Source organism: Canis lupus, chromosome 15 (assembly GCF_048164855.1).
Source record: "Canis lupus baileyi chromosome 15, mCanLup2.hap1, whole genome shotgun sequence".
NCBI lineage: Eukaryota > Metazoa > Chordata > Mammalia > Carnivora > Canidae > Canis > Canis lupus.
Genome location: NC_132852.1, coordinates 26,482,859 through 26,499,456, shown reverse-complemented (window position 1 = coordinate 26,499,456; position 16,598 = coordinate 26,482,859).

Here is a 16,598-nt window from a genome sequence, read left to right as displayed (position 1 = left end):
CTGAGGCCCATCCTTGCCTCAGAAGAATTTGGAGTGTGGGTAAATGAACGGAGCCAAGTTAGAGTCCTCCTGAGCCCTGTTAGTCCATCTCAAAGTCCTCATGAACCAGCTCCTACTTCTTGGCTCTATATATTGAGGCAGAGGATAGAGAAATATCCCTGAAAATATAGAAGGTACCCTGCTAGCTACATGGAAGTAAGAAGAAAACTAACCATTCCCCACACCTTTCCTAGAAGCCAGTAAAAAGGAGAAGGGCAGAGTCAATGAAAGTTCCTTCCTTATGAGGATGATCACTATGACTTCAAACTGTCGAGAGACTCTTCCATTTACTGAGATGCTGTCTGCTTCTCCTAAGTTAGTTCACATCTACAAGCCCCAGGTTTCTAATGTGCAAAAAAGAGAATAACAAATGCACTTCTCTCCTAGGATTCCCACGAGGGTTAAATAAGATAACCCTAGTAAAACCTGTGAAAAGAAACTTGAGAAAGACTCTGGCACATAGTAAGGACTCAGCTAACAATGTCTGTCATCATTATTACCATTCTACTTACTTTTTTTTTTAATTTTTTTTTTTTTACCATTCTACTTACTGGTAAAAGTTAGAGACAACTTAAGGAAACACTTCTAGAAAAAAAAAAAAAAGGAGGGGAAGCTTTGTATTGTGTTTCACTTTCTCTTTTAAATTTTCTTTAACCATCTGGCATGTCCATTTTTGTATAATTCAGGCTAGGGGATAGTTAGAGCTGGTGCTGAGATTGAACTTGACTGAGTTTGTAGATGAGTTCCCAGCCCAATATGGGGGGCAAAGAGAGGAGAAGGTGAGAATATAAATGAAGGAATTTAGGGATTCTTGTCTTGTTTCCTAGATCCCTAAACTCAGAGGGACTATTTCTGCAGTGTTTTCCTCTAAGATGAAATTTTACAGAGTTCTTAGTTTATTTTATTAATGATCTATCAGTGATTGAGGATTTAATGTGCTTAATCCCTGTGTACATGATCTCTTTTGATCCTCACAACCACCAGTTGAGATGGGTTAATTTGTCCCATGCCACAGCTTGCAGGGGCAGGATTTGAACCCATTGTTATCCTACCCCAATGCCCAGGCCCTCAAACACCCTGCTATTCTAAAAGTCCACCAGAAAGTCAGTGGATCTGGGCCCTATCTTAAAAGTTGGACCAATGAAGCTGAGAAAGAAAGAAGCATATCCCTGTGCTGTTACCCAGAATCCCTGTCCAGGCAAATCTAGGGAATCTTTGAATAAATCTCTTTAATAAAGAGTGGTTCTCTGAAAAACAGTGTTGCAGAAATTGAACTCTAAGAAGTCCAGCTAGGCAGGTTATGGGAGCAGCTTCTAAGGGGAAGTTTCACTGCGAGAGGCTTTGAATGGCCAGACCTGAAGTGATTCATTTCTAGGAACAAGAAGGTACATCCCAACAGCTTCAAGGGCTACCTCTTGTGAACACTGTCTTGGCTCCTGCCATCACCCCAGGATGCAGGACAAGGGGGCACTGAGAGAGGGCCTTGGGCCTATAGCTCCAGGCTTCGTTGGTCCTTCAACCCACTCCAAATAAAAATGATAAAAATAACATTTGATAGGAGCAACTGATATTTTCTTGAACTTTTGTTTAGAGTAAATAAAATCATGTTGAAAAACTTTATTTAAAGAGATAAGAAATTTCAGTTTTGAAGAATCTGCTTGTTTTGAAATGCAGCTTTAAGATAAGATCCGGGGACTGGCCTCCTTACTGCCCACATCCAGAGTTTACCCCACATCCCTCCAAGGTTGTGATTCTAGAGCTGAAGCAAGGTGAAGCCTTGGTGAGAACAGAAAGGTTTGCTTACAAGCTTCAGGATATAGGGGCAGGCTGGGGAGACAAGTCCTCAGGGGAGACAACTCTCTGGTCTCAGGTGGAACAGAGGTAGAAGAGAGATGAAACAGATGCACAGGACAAAATGGCAGTTGTCACAAAGGCCCTGGCTTATGCACTTCTCTGAGAAGTTTCTCTGTGAAACAGAGTTGGTACTTAGTGACCACTATCCAGTTCTTACTACAAAATTTAATGTCTTGACCCAAGAGCTTTGAAAACTTAGCCTATTTTTAAGTGTCTCTATTCTTCCTCTGTGCATTTGCTTAATGCTTTTTTTTCTGTCCTCACATTTGACTGTCTACCAGAATATGGAATTCTACTTTGGAAATCATCTCCTTAAGGCTCTCGAAACCTTGCTCCATTGTTGTCCAGGATGCAATGTGGCTCCTGAGAAGTTTGAAGACATTCTGGTTCTTACTACTTAGTAGGTGCCTAGTTGTTTCTGGAAACTTGCAGGATCTTCTCTTTATTCCCACATTCTGAAATCTGACAATGATGTGTCTTGATATGAATCTGTATTCATCTATTGGCCTGGCATTCGGTGGACCCTTTCCATCTGGGAATGTATATTCTTCAATGCTGGGAAACATTTGTCAGTTACTTCATTGAGCATTTCCTCTCTCTACTTCCTTTGTCTGGAGTTATTATTTGCATGTTCATCCACCTAGACCGGCAATACTCAACCACTCTCCTACACTGATCTTCAGATTTTTCTTTTTTCTTCCTATCTTCCTCATCTTTTGCCTTTACTTTTTAGTTTTTTTGTTGAATCCTTCATTTCTACTCCCATTTTTAAAATTTTCAAAAGCCCATTTTTGTTGTTTTCTAAAGGACCCCTTCTTTTAAAAAACAAAACAGCTGCCTCTTGTTTCATGGGTGAAATATTTTTTCTTACTTTTCTGAGAGTATTAACGTTAACTCTTTCCCAAATTTGATTTTTTTCCTACGTGATCTCTCCCCCTGCCAAGATTATTTCTTCCCGTTTATTTTATTCTCTGTCTTTCTTCTGATATATGCCAATCCTTAATTGTCCATATTTCTAAGGAAGGGAAACTTTGCATCCATGGTAAGCTTTGTGGAAGAACAGTGGTTTTCACTTCAGTGTGTACTTGGGAGTATTATTGAATATAGATTTCAGGGCCAGTGGTTCCCTTCTGTAGGTCTAGAACAGGGTGCAAGAATTTGCATTTTAAAAAATTAATTAATTAGTTAATATTTTTTTTTGAGAGAAAGTGGAAGCAGGGATTGGGCAGAGGGGAAGAGAGAATCTTAAGCAAGCTCCAAGCCTCACGCAGGGGTTCAATCTCACGACTCTGAGATCATGATCTAAGTCGAAATCAAGGGTCAATCCAATGCTTAACCAACTAAACCACTCAGGTGCTCCAAGAATTTTGATTTTTATGAGGTGTCCACATGGTGCTGATGCTGCAGGTTCGTGGAACTGCTGCTATGACTGGTTGTTTTCTTGGGGACTCTCTAAGATGATCTTTAAGTGTTTCTCTCTGGGCTGGCCAGAATCCTCAACCAAGGGCGTCCCAATCTCAGGCCCAAGGTCTAGTTCTGGCTCCTATATTTTGTTATCCTATGAGGGGTACCAGGGACCGTCTCATCATTGGATTTGTAAGTCACCATCTGACCCTTCTGTTTTACTGTAGTATTCTTGCCATCAACTATTTCTGGAGTCCTCCAGTCCAGTGATCTCTGTTTCATACTCTCCAGAAGTAGAGACCTCCCATCCAGTGGGGATGAGGTCATCCTTCAGCTGGGCAGTGCAGAAGAGAAGATCTGGGGAGGGGATCATCATGGTCCCTGGGTGGACTCTCAGCTGATGCTTTTAGAACCCCACCTTTATCTGCAATCACCAGATCCCCAGTTAGGGGGATGCTGGGGTGCAGTAGATTTTGCTTCTCACTTCTCACTCTGTCAGCTTGGGATTCTCCTTTCTTAAGCTTATAAACCAACTGCCCTTCTTCAGCTTCCAGCTTCCAGGATTCTATTGCTCCTGTCTGCTCCTTCATTCCCTCTGTCCTTGTGGGTTTAGACCCCCTAATAGCCCCTGTTACTGTCATTTTAGTGGGCTTTCAAGAAGAAAGAGAGATAAATGAAAATGTTCAATCTGCCATCTTTACCCAAAAATCCCTAACAGCACGATAAAAAGATTTGGTGTGGTATTAATTGTAGATAATTCTGAGCAATTTGTATTTGTAAAGACAGATGTGGCCTCATTGTGACCATTTCAAGTTTATGGACTATTTTTTCTTTCTTTCTAAAGAAAGTTTCCTATTTCAAAATTATGTTGCTTTAAGCACATCTCTAATAATGACCCCCAGAAGAAAATGCAGAGACTCTCACTTTCCTGGCTTCTCAGACTTTTATTAATTAGAAAATGCCCTCAAGAAACAGCAAAGCTCTAAATCAGATTCATTTTGATATTCAATGTAACATATTCAAGTTGTCAGAATTTTTACAATGTGTCTAATGAAGTGCTCAGCATAATGAATTGTACAATTATAACGAAATGGGGTTCTAATGAGCAATTATCATTCCAAGCAAGAACATTCCAGGTTTTTTTTTATTCTCCTTTTCTCAAACTGGAGCCTAATAAGGAGTTATGAAAAAAGTTAATGGGGAGTATACTCAGCTGAAATGACTCTTACAAACTCGGTTTTCCTCTAAGTTTGTAGGTGGCAATATAGCTTTAAAAATGGGTTCTCAGGACTGTCGGTGGGAATGTAATTGGTGCAGCCACTCTAGAAAACAGTATGAATGTTCCTCAAAAAGTTAAAAATAGAACTACCCTATGATTCAGTAATCCTACTTTTGAGTATGTATCCAAAGGAAATGAAAATAGGAACCCAAAGAAATACCTAAACTCTTATGTTTATTGCATCTTTATTCATAACAGGCAAGATATGCAGACAATATAAGTGTCAGTGGATGAATGAATACAGAAGACATTGGTGTGTGTGTGTGTGTGTGTGTGTGTGTGTGTGTGAATATATTGGAATATTATTTGGCCATGAAAAAGGGAAACCTTGCCATTTGCAATGACATGTATGGACATTGAAGACATTATGCCATATGAAATAAGACAGAGAAAGACAATTTTTATATGTTCTCACTTGTGGGTGGAGTCCAAAAAACCTGCTGGGGTTTTTTGGACTCCACCCACCCCCACCCCCCACCCACCTCCCCTTCCACCACCCCTAGTTCTAAACTCTTAGAAAGAGACTAGAATAGTGATTATCAAGCAATAGGTGGGGGAAATGGAGACATATTGGTCAAAAAATACAAACTTCCAGTTAGAAGATGAATAAGCTCTAGGAATGTAATGTACAGCATGGTGATTATAGGTAATAATTCTGTATTATATACTTGAAAGTTTCGAAGAGAGTAGATCTTCAATGTTTTCATCACAAAAAAATTATGTAGCATGGTAGAGGTATTGGAAGCAATAATTTTGCAGTATGTAAGTGTGTCAAATCAACATGTTATACATCTTAAAATGGGTTGTTGGGTATGGTCCCAAGATCCTTCCTGATCCACGTGAGTTTTCACATATATGAGATGGAGCTATGGAGCTGTATGGATGGGAGTCGGGGGGTGGGGAGGCAGGAATTAGTGAATTGAGTCTCTTTGTGAGACTCTATCCTTCCCTTCTATCCTATGAATTTATGGTCTCAAGTGACAATAGGAAGGTAAATGGCCCAGAGGTTCTTTGCTGCCTTGAAATATCCGAGGAAGAAAGGTCTGTGAATCATTGCTCTAGTTAAAATAAAAGCTTCTTCTGCTGAATGTCCATTTTGTATGGGCTGTGATCACTACACTAGATGATTGGCCATGTGTGATTTTGCATTCTTATAAGAATCTGCAAGGTGCATATTTTACAGATGAGAAAAGCTGAAGCTTCATGATGTCAAGTAAAATGGCCAAAGTCTACAAGCATAAAGAACTAGAGCAGGTGTGCCTGGCCCACACCCCAGCTAGACTTCAAGGAGCCCCTGTCTTGCCTGGGCTCTTCCTGTTTTTCTTACTGATCCTTTCTGTGACCCAGGTGAATCTGTTTGCTCACTGCCTATGTTCTGGAACCTGCTTTCTACAACTCCAGTGGTGCTGATCACATTATGGTCTAGAGATATGTAATGTGAGAACTCTGATTTTGGCCATATGCCTTCCACACCAGGAAGGTAAACAAAACAAAACAAAAAACAAAAACATAACAAAAAACCCTCCCACTATTATTGATGGTAGTGCTCTTGCTGCAAGTAACAGAAAACTCGAAATTGAATAGCTTAAAAAAAGTAAAGAAAGTGAATTATCTCATATAAAAGAGGTCTTGGTAAAGAATACCTCTAAGCTTGATTAAGCTGATAATTTCACAATGCCACCAGTGCCCTGTGTTCCTCTTGTCTCCTTGCTCTGTCATCCTCACTGGGCTCAACTGGGGCTGCAAGGTGGCCACTGCTGTTCCAGGTACCATATCCAGACACAACAGCATCCATTGGAAAAAGAGGAACAAATGTTCCACTGCTCTTCGAAATAAAGATAATGAGAAAACATAAGAAAAAACTCCTTAACATGGTTCTTAGGAATGATTTTTTGGGTATGACACCTAAAGCACAAGCAATGAAATAAAAAATAAGTGAGTGAGACTACATTAAACTAAAAAGCTCATGCACAGTAATAGAAATGATTAACAAGATGAAAAGGCAACCTATGGAGTGGGAGAAAATATTTGCAAACCATACATGTGATAAAGCGTTGATACCCAAAATATGTAAAGAACTCATATAAAAAAAAAGAACTCATATAACCCAATAGCAAAAAAATGGCAAATAATCCAATAAAAAATGAGCAAAAGAACAGAATAAACATTTTTCCAAAGAAGACATACAAATGGCCAACTGGTACATTAAAGGTGCTCAGCATCACTAGTCATTAGGGAAATGCAAATCGAAACCAAAATGAGATATCACCTCACACCTGTTGGAATGGTTACTATCAAACAAGACAAGATCTAACAAATGCTGGTGAGGCTGTGGAGAAAAGGGAACCCTTAGGCACTGGTGGGGGGGCCATAAGATGGTACAGCCACTGTGGAAAACAGTATGGAGGATCCTCAAAAACTTAAAAATAGCACTATCCTATGAGCCAGTAATCTTACTTCTGGGTATATATCCAAAAGAAATGAAATCACTATGTCATAATATGTGTACCCCTATGTTCATTGCAGTGTTATTTATTTATTTATTTATTTATTTATTTATTTATTTATTGAATTTATTTTTTATTGGTGTTCAATTTGCCAACATATAGAATAACACCCAATGCTCATTCCATCAAGTGCCCCCCTCAGTGCCCGTCACCCAGTCACCCCCACCCCCCTCCCACCTCCCCTTCCACCACCCCTAGTTCGTTTCCCAGAGTTAGGAGTCTCTCATGTTCTGTCTCCCTTTCTGATATTCCCACTCATTTTTTCTCCTTTCCCCTTTATTCCCTTTCACTATCTTTTATATTCCCCAAATAAATGAGACCATATAAGGTTTGTCCTCCGATTGACTTATTTCACTCAGCATAATACCCTCCAGTTCCATCCACGTCAAAGCAAATGGTAGGTATTTGTTGTTTCTAATGGCTGAGTAATATCCCATTGTATACATAAACCGCATCTTCTTTATCCATTCATCTTTCGATGGACACCAAAGCTCCTTCCACAGTTTGGCTATTGTGGCCATTGCTGCTAGAAACATCGGGTTGCAGGTGTCCTGGCGTTTCACTGCATCTGTATCTTTGGGGTAAATCCCCAGCAGTCATTGTAGTGTTATTTAGAATACAAAAACATGGAAGTAAACTAAGTTTCCATTGGCAGTCCATTGACAGATGAATGGGTAAAGAAAACATAATATATGTCATGAATATGTATGTATATAATGAATATATATGAATATATATAATACATATAGTATATATATAATGGATAGTTATTTATATAATGAAATAGTACTCAGCCACACAAAGAAGGAAATCTTGCCATACACAACAACACAGATGGACCTTAAGGACATTATTCTACATGAAATAAGTCAGACACAGAAAGACAAATACTATACGATCTCCCTTACATGTGGAATCTAAGAAACAAACAAGCGGACAATAAGCCCAAACTCATAGAAAAAGAGATCAGATTTGTGGTGACCAGAGGCATGGAGTGGGGGAAGTGGATAAAAGTGGTTAAAGGTACAAACTTCCAGACAAAAGATAAGTAAGTCATCACGTACCATATGATGACTCTAGTTCACACTGCTGGTTGATGTATTTGAAAGTTCTTTAAAAAGTAGACCCTAACTAAGAGTGCTCATCACAAGGAAAAAAACCATTTCTTTGGTAACTGTATGAGAAGACGGATGTTACCTAAACTTAATGTAACAGTTTGCAATATATGTAAGTCAAGGCATTACACTGTGCACTTAAACTTATATAGCACTGAATGTCAATTATATCTCAATAAAACTGAAGAAAAACAATCTAGGTAACATTCCCACAAGTCCCTATGATGGCTTGCACTTACACCTCATTGGGCAAAACTGGGTCAACCTTAAACCCATCACTAAGGAGGAGTTCAGGATTGCCATGATTAGATTAGACTGGTTTGGGTTTGCTCTTGAGTCAGGTTAGGGAAAAGTGGCCCTCTGGACAGAACCAGGGCTCTGACAGCAAGGAGTAAGGAAAGAACTGACCATTGGATGGAGAACCAACAGCAACTTCTACCCAAGTGTGCTAAACTTCTCTGAAGACAGATCACATAAAAATTAAGTTTTTTTTTTTAAAGATTTTTATTTATTTATTCATGAGAGACACACAGAAAGGCAGCGACATAAGCAGAGAGAAAAGCAGGCTCCCAGCCGGGAGCCCAACGAAGGACTCATCCCCGGACCCCAGGATCACGACCTGAGCCAAAGGCAGATACTCAGCCACTGAACCACCCAGGTGTCCCCAAATCAAGGTTTTCACGTTTCTGTATTTTCTATTGTTCTCTAGTTTGGGGATACAGGACTGAAAAGGACTGGACCTAGTCCTTTGTTGAGGAGATGCAAAGAAACTAAAGAAACTTAATCAGTGTTAGGACTTCAACTAAATTTCCATGCATTTGGAAAGTGCTATAATAGGGAAAGGCAGTTAACTATCAATATTATGAAGCAGCAATAGGACTGAGAATCCATGAAGAAATGGATATTTATCTTTTAGCTTAAAGATAAAGATATGGGTTATCCTCAGCTGCAACCCAAAGGTGCTGATGACAATACATAGAAAGTTGTGTAACTCTCTGAAATCTAATGTCCAGATTCTAAGCTATCCCACAGATTTGGCAATTGCTCTGGTTCTCCCAAAAGCATTTGGATAGAGTTCACCATGCCAACAAATGATTCAGTCTGCAACTCTCCTTACTTACACTGTGCCATCCGCAGGAGGTTTTCTCGGCTCAGTAAAGTAGGTTGTATAGGGACATTTGACTCTCCCTATATGGCACTTGATGTTTTTTAAAAAAGATTTATTTATTTATTTAGAGCTGTGGGGGAAGAGGAGCAGAGTGGGAGGGAGAGAAATCCTCAAGCAGACACCTTGCTGAGCACATAGCCTGATGTGGGGCTTGATCCCAGGACCCTGAGATCATGACTTGAACTGGAATCAAGAATTGGATCCTCAACTGACTGAGCTACCCAGGCACCCTTCTCTTGTTCTACTCTTGAAGAAGCTGGAAGTCCATTATCAGTCATTTAGCTTTCCGCTGATCTCAGCCAACAATAAAATACATGGAAAAGAAAACATTCCTTTTAAAAATATAAATCTGATGATGTTACTATCTATTCAAAAAGGTTTCATGATGTCCTATTGCCTACAGAATAAAATTCAAACTATTTAACAAAACATCTAAGACTGGAATCTGGCCCCTCTTCCCTCTCCACTTTTGTTTCCTCCTGTCTTACCAGATGACACAGTGTTTCTGGATGTTGTAAACTTTCATAGTTCTGTGCCTTTGTCTCACTTGACCCTTTTATTTCTGCCATTTTAATACCTATTCATCATTAAAAACCCTAAGTTAACTCAGTTCCTCTAGCCGACTTTTCTTATCCTGTGTTGATGAATCAGAATGAATCAATCTCATCTCTATGGGTTCCCATCTTTGTTTCCACTTTTATTTAATGCTTATAACAGTCACCCCCTAATAAAGATACTTTAATGTCTTCTAATCTGTCTAGGCTGCTAAATTCCTAGAAGGGAGACCAGCTATATCTTCATTCATCCCATTTCTTCTCTCTGAGCACACAGGAAGACCTCATTTTCCCTGTCCTCCTTGCAGTTAGTTAGGTTCTGACTAATGGATCAGGGTAGAAATGATATGAATATCTTCTGGGATGGTCTTTAGAAAGCTAGTCTTTAAAAATATTTGATGAGCTTCCAGTCCTCTTTTCACCTTCTGTGGATTGAGGCCAGAATCATAGGCTAAAAGGAGCCTGGATCTCAAAGTAATTACTTATAAGACAGCTACCTGTGAGAGAGCTGCCTACCTGCACTGAAGACTGAGTGAGTGAGAAATAAACTGCTACTACACCAAGCCACTGAGATTTGGGGATTCCTTGTTATTGCCACATAGGCTAACTTCCCTTAACTAATACGATTTCTAAGGTAGAGGGGACCATGTATTATTCATTTTTTATTCCCCGGTGCTCAGTACTTTGCATGTCTTTCCAAAGTGAAATGAAGAGTGAATAAAGTAGCTGTTCTAAAAATTATATATTTTCTCATAAGAAAGAAATGAAATTCCCTTAAGAGCAACATCTCTGTTTTCTGTGAACATGAGATTAATAATTTAACAAACATGTGTCTCTGGTATTTGCTTGCAGATTTTAGCAACAAGAGTGAGGGGAAGATGAGTGGAAGGGGTTACTACAAGGAGCAAGGAATTCTCCCCATGGTTGACTTTTCTCCTCCTCCAGGTTTATTGTCACCTCTGCAGAAGGCCTTCATGGCTCACCCCACTGCAGCAACACCACTTCTCTAATATTCACTATCTTAGCAGTTATCTTCGTAGAATTTGCCTTGGACTCTAATTATTTGTTTGGTTTGTTTGGATTTCAGATTAGACTGGAAGCTCGGAAAGGAAAGTAACCACACCTGTTTTGTTTGCTATTGTTTCCAGGTAACTAAAGCATGTCTGGGTCATGGTAGGCTCACACTCATGATGAAGAATGAGGTAAGGAAGGAGACAGAAGAAGCATCGAGTAAAAATATTACTATCTAGTGGTGGTCGGTGGGGGGGCGGTGCAAACAGCTCACACTGAGAGCCGCAAAATCTGTATACAGTTGTGTACAGCAAAATAATCAATGGTACTTCCCAGAAAAGCTAAAATTATGTTCATCAAAATATATTTAAGAAGAAAGAAACCTGACTGAAGCGTTAAAAATATGTCCACATACCATGGTTAAAATACAATTTCACATTTATGGAAGGAAGTCTTAGTTAACTGGGAAAATCATGCACCCAACACAATTTCCCAAGGAGTCAAAATAAGTGAGATATTGCAAATCATTCTTTCATCAATCCATTATCATTCCTCAACAAATATTTACTCTGTCTCATATATACAGAATACCCAATTTTTCTAGAAGATGCTGGAAATTCTAAACAGACAACATGCTCCTCCTCCTCTTCAATGACTTATAATATAATTGAAAACATAAGGAAAAGGAAAGTGGCCCTAGCTATATCTGAGACGAGGTGCTATACCACTATTTCCATTTTGAGTCTAGTGTTGCACCTGACCTAGGACCCTAAGGAAAGTGAGTATCATACTAAACACAATCTCTATTCTCCAATCCCCACTTCCAGCCACCCACACTTCTTTTTATAGGACTTTTCATGAAAAGATGCAATGCATTCCATAGAGTAAACAGTTGGCGTCTGCTATGTAGTTAAACACACTCAAAGAGTTTACTTTTCTGTGAATTTCCCCTTGTGAAGAGACCATATCTCTCTATCTTGTCCTTTACCAAAGCAACGATCTCCACATTGTCACTCAGTTCCTGCAGTCTGTGGGTCATCAGCCAGTAGTGCTTCCTGAAGTGCTCAAGATCACTAGGACCTTGTAGGGCCATCGGCAGTTTGTCTTCCAGACTTGCCAAGAAGACTGCCTGCCCCCTTACTCCATCCTGAAATGGTGCTTCCTCCTGGAATCTGGGGTGAGGTTCTGAGATGTAGAGGCTTTTTTTTTCCTTGATACCTACCTCATATGTAAAGCAAGTTGAACATTTCTGTTGATTTTTTTTTTTAACTCAAGAGATTCCTATGTGTTTCCTAGGAGGCAGCATGGTAAGATAGAAAGAGCTCCAACCCACAGTCCAGAAAACTCGGTTTCATGTTCTAGGACTGCCCATAACTCATCGTGTGATCCAGGGTACACAGGGTCTTAACCTCTTTGAGTTGGACCAAAAGGTCATCACCTTTCAACTCTAAAAAACTACAAATGTGTTTTTCCTCCTAACAGCATAGGTTCTATTGGCCAATACACTGTGCTAATTATTTTCAGGAAGAAGGCAATTCACTGGGATGGCAGGTGTCTCAGAGTTCTGCTTCCTGAGTTGTTATTAAATAAGACAGAGTCCAGCTGTTGTCAGCTGTCCAGCTGTTGTCAGCTGTCCATCTGATGGCTCTACGAAAATATCTAACGTGGCAAGGTGTTTCTTTGATGTTTCTCAGTCTCAGTATTTACTTGGCACTTGGTGCTTTATTTCTATGGAGGCTTTTCCAGCAAATAGGATGTTGAAATCAATAAATCCTATGGTATTATTTAGGTTAAACAAACACCAGTTTTGAACACAAGCTGATTTGAATGGCTTGAATTTATTTATATGCAAGATGATAATTAGCTGCATAATCTGATGTTTTGTTGAGCCGAGTGCTGAAATCCCATGTCCCTGGACTGTGATTAGACTACCTAATAACCCAACGGGCTGCTCAGAGGTCCTCTCTCCTTCACTCTGGAGATGGGCATCTGAAGGATACTTTCCCTTGAGCTTTTTGAATATGAAGTAACGGCACTTACAAATCCTTCATTAAGCAACTATTTAACTATCAAGGTTATGAAACAGAACGAAATGAAGCACTCACTCACTCATTAGAGATAGGCTTTTAAGGCAACATTCATTATTACTGTCATTAACTGCTGCTAAAAGGAGGGGAAAGAAATCACCATCTCGTTTCTTTTCACCAAGTAGAAAGTTGCTTCAGTTGGTTCTAGATCTTGCACAGGAGAGTTTTGCTAAGTCAAGGAAGCTAATTTAAGGGTCCAGACTCTCAGCAAGAAGGCTGACCAGGTACAGTCTCTGTTCTGACCTAGTGGGGATGTTTGCCCCACTTCATTTTCTCAGGCAGGTTCATCTGGGGACACGTTCTCCCGGTGAGCCTACCCTGTACATTCTTTTTTGTTCCTTTAGCAACCGTCCAGAGCTGCTCATGATGCTGGTCCAGCCTAAGGAGAAATCACTCCCTCTCCATCAACACCCGCCAGGCAAAAATAATCAGATATCAATTACTTGGCTGAGTGAGGACAAAATAATTGAACTGGACTGTGTTGCTGGCTCAATTTCCATAGCTTTGGGCTGGCACGTATCTAGCCTTGCAGCAGCAAGCTATTTCCCTGCGCACGGTTGTTAATTAGAAAGGGTTTGTTTTCCTTAATGAATTGATAATTCTGCTTATCATATTTAAAAATAATTTTTTAAAGTTCCTTTCCTCAGGGGAGAAATGGCATAAACTTAAGGGAATAGTGGTAAGGGTCAGGCATTGGCAGTTTCTAATGCAGAATTTTTCTAATAGCGTTTTTCTAATGCTATTAATCCATAAAACCTCCGGATACTTCACAGTGGTGTTTGGAGGGATCTCACCACCTGCCTATGTCTCAGGCATGGTGAATTACTTAGCAATGGTTTGGGAGACACATTTGGACATGGTGCTGCTGTTTTTATATTTTTCACATGCTGTGTAAATGACTAATGTAGCTTCCCACTTCCTCCAATGAAGCAAAGCGTTCTGGAGATCATTTATGCCAGAATGCCCAGACGAGTTCATGATAGTCTCCTATGTTCAATTTGGCCTCTTTCTCAATCTCACAAGGAGTTGGGGGGCTGAGAAGCTATAATGTATTGCCCTGTTTTCTCCTCTGTTCTTTTTCCTATAGGAAACGGTATTTTAATGGGCTTGATTTGTGCCAAAAATTAGTTCAAGGGCTTAACATGTATTAACTCCTTTTATCCTCACAACCACCTATTGGCGAGGACTATCATTGCCGCATTTTAAGATGAGGTAAGTGGGACACAGAGGGTGTAAGTAACATGTCCAAATTCACAGCGTGTAGGTAGCAGGTCAGGATTCAAATCCAGGCTCTCTGACCCCTCTGCCCATGCTCTTTACCATTTCATCAAAAGAAAGTAGTGAGTAGTCACTAACTTTCAGCTATGCGAGGATTCTAGGAATATCACCAATATAAAGATCCTTGAGGAGGGGATCCCTGTGGGGCTCAGTGGTTTAGCACCGCCTTCATCCCAGGGCATGATCCTGGAGACCCGGAATAAGTCCCACGTCAGGCTTCTGCCTGGAGCCTGCTTCTCCCTCTGCCTGTGTCTCTGCTTCTCTCTCTCTTTCTCATAAATAAATAAAATCTTAAAAAAAAAAAAAAGATCCTTGAGGAAAAACCATATATATATGGTCTTGAGGTTTCAGATCAGTTGCCTGTAGAAACTTTGCACTGGAAAAGCTACAAACCAGCAAAGCCAGGCTGGGCTTCATTTACTCCTTGAAATCTACCTTCCACCTGGGCCCGGTTTCTGCTACGTGCTTCTCTGGGGAGCCCACATCTCTTTGTAGTCTTATCTGTATCTCCCAACAACTCAAGTTCTCCAGATGGCTGGTCCCTGGGGAATGAGCTCATCTCTTTGGTTCTTCAAGACCCTCCTCTGAATTCTTCCCACTGCATGAATAGGGACTCCAGATCCCCTTCCCTCTCTCCCAACAGGTGGATGGATGCTAGCTTTCTCTCCTCATTTCAGATTTCCCCAGACTAAGCATCTCATCTTGTACAGTCTCTTTGCTTAGATTATCCACTGTTTGCCTTGACACAAATAGAAAGAAGACCAAATGCTAACCACCCCATCTAGGCCCTTGAGAGTGCCATGCTGGGGTCTATGACCCAGTTGTCTCTCTACCCACGGATCTCCTTGGTCTAACTGGTCCTGCTGCCACATCCATGCGGTGTGGATGTCCGTACAGGGAAAGAAAAGCTGTCCAAACCAGAGACCAGGAAGGACATCTCACAGTGGGAAATTAGGACATCTTTCTGAGTCTACTGTGACGCTACTGCCATTAAAGAATGATCGATACTTGTCCAAGAATCACAGATAAGAAGTGGAGTTCATTTAATTCTGACAAATAGTGGCAAATGTTAGACTAAAAGAGAGCATGTTTAAAGAAATATATGTCTAACAGGCCATCCAAGTTACCAGAGCTACTGAACTTGTCACTTCCCACTAGAGCAACTGTTTGTCTCCTAGCCTCTACACCTACTGGCTTCCCTGATTTTTCCTTTACCTCACATCCCATCGTCGGGTCCTATTGGCACTACTTCCAACAAATTCCCTGAAGCCTTCATGTATCTGTATCTCCGTTTCTGCCTCTGGCCCATGGTGCCCTCATCTCTGCCTGCACTCTCACTCTCCCACCAGCCTCCCAGATGGTCTCCCCCCTGGGTCCACGCAGCCTCTTCCTGTCCATTCTCCGCACAATAGTCAGGGCAAGTTTTTAAACAGAGACGTTGTATCCTGTGATTACCCTGCTTAATGCATTCCAAAGTCTCCTGATTGCATAATGGAATAAAACCCAAACTCTTTACCATAGCTTACAGGGCTTTGCAGTTCTGGATTTTACCGACTTTGCTGACCTCACCACATGACTCCCTCTCTCTTGGTCCCCAACCTGCAGCCACACCAGACTTTGTTTCTTCATTGTTCTCACCCCTGGGTCCCTGCACTTGCTGTTCCCTCTGTGTGGAAAACTCTTTCTGAAGTAACCACATGGTTGGGAACTTCTTATCATGCAGGTGTCAACTCAAATGGTATCTAGAAAAATTACAACGTTTTACAGGTTAGAACAACACAGTTCCGACCAATGTTGGGTGGCAGTGTTTCCTAAGTGGATTCTGATTAAGTCTATGAATCTACCAGTGAACAGTAGAAGAGCATCTACTTAGAGAGAGGCCTTCTCCAACATCAAGCCCAAACTACCCACTCCTGCCCAGTCCTTTGTTTTATTACATTCTTGTGATTTGCTTTCTTCACAACATCTGGCCCACCTAGAATGAATGATTTTGTTCGTTTGTGTTCTGTCTTCCTCACCAAGATGAGCGCTCCCTGACTCTTGCCCCCTGTTCTATCTTCAGCATCCAGAACAGTGCCAGGGCCAGGGCAAAGTATAACAAAGGTTAGGAATGACAGTAAGGTACAAAAGGGTCTGAGAATGGGGAGTGTTGAATTTTCTTCCTGGCTCTCCATTTATCAGCTGTGTCAACCTGGAAATGCTGGTCTGGTTTTTTCTTCACTAAGGGTTGGATGATAATGGAGGTTCTCTTAAGGTCTAAATTCTATAATGAGTGGGAGGAAAAGGCCTACCTAAGAAGAGC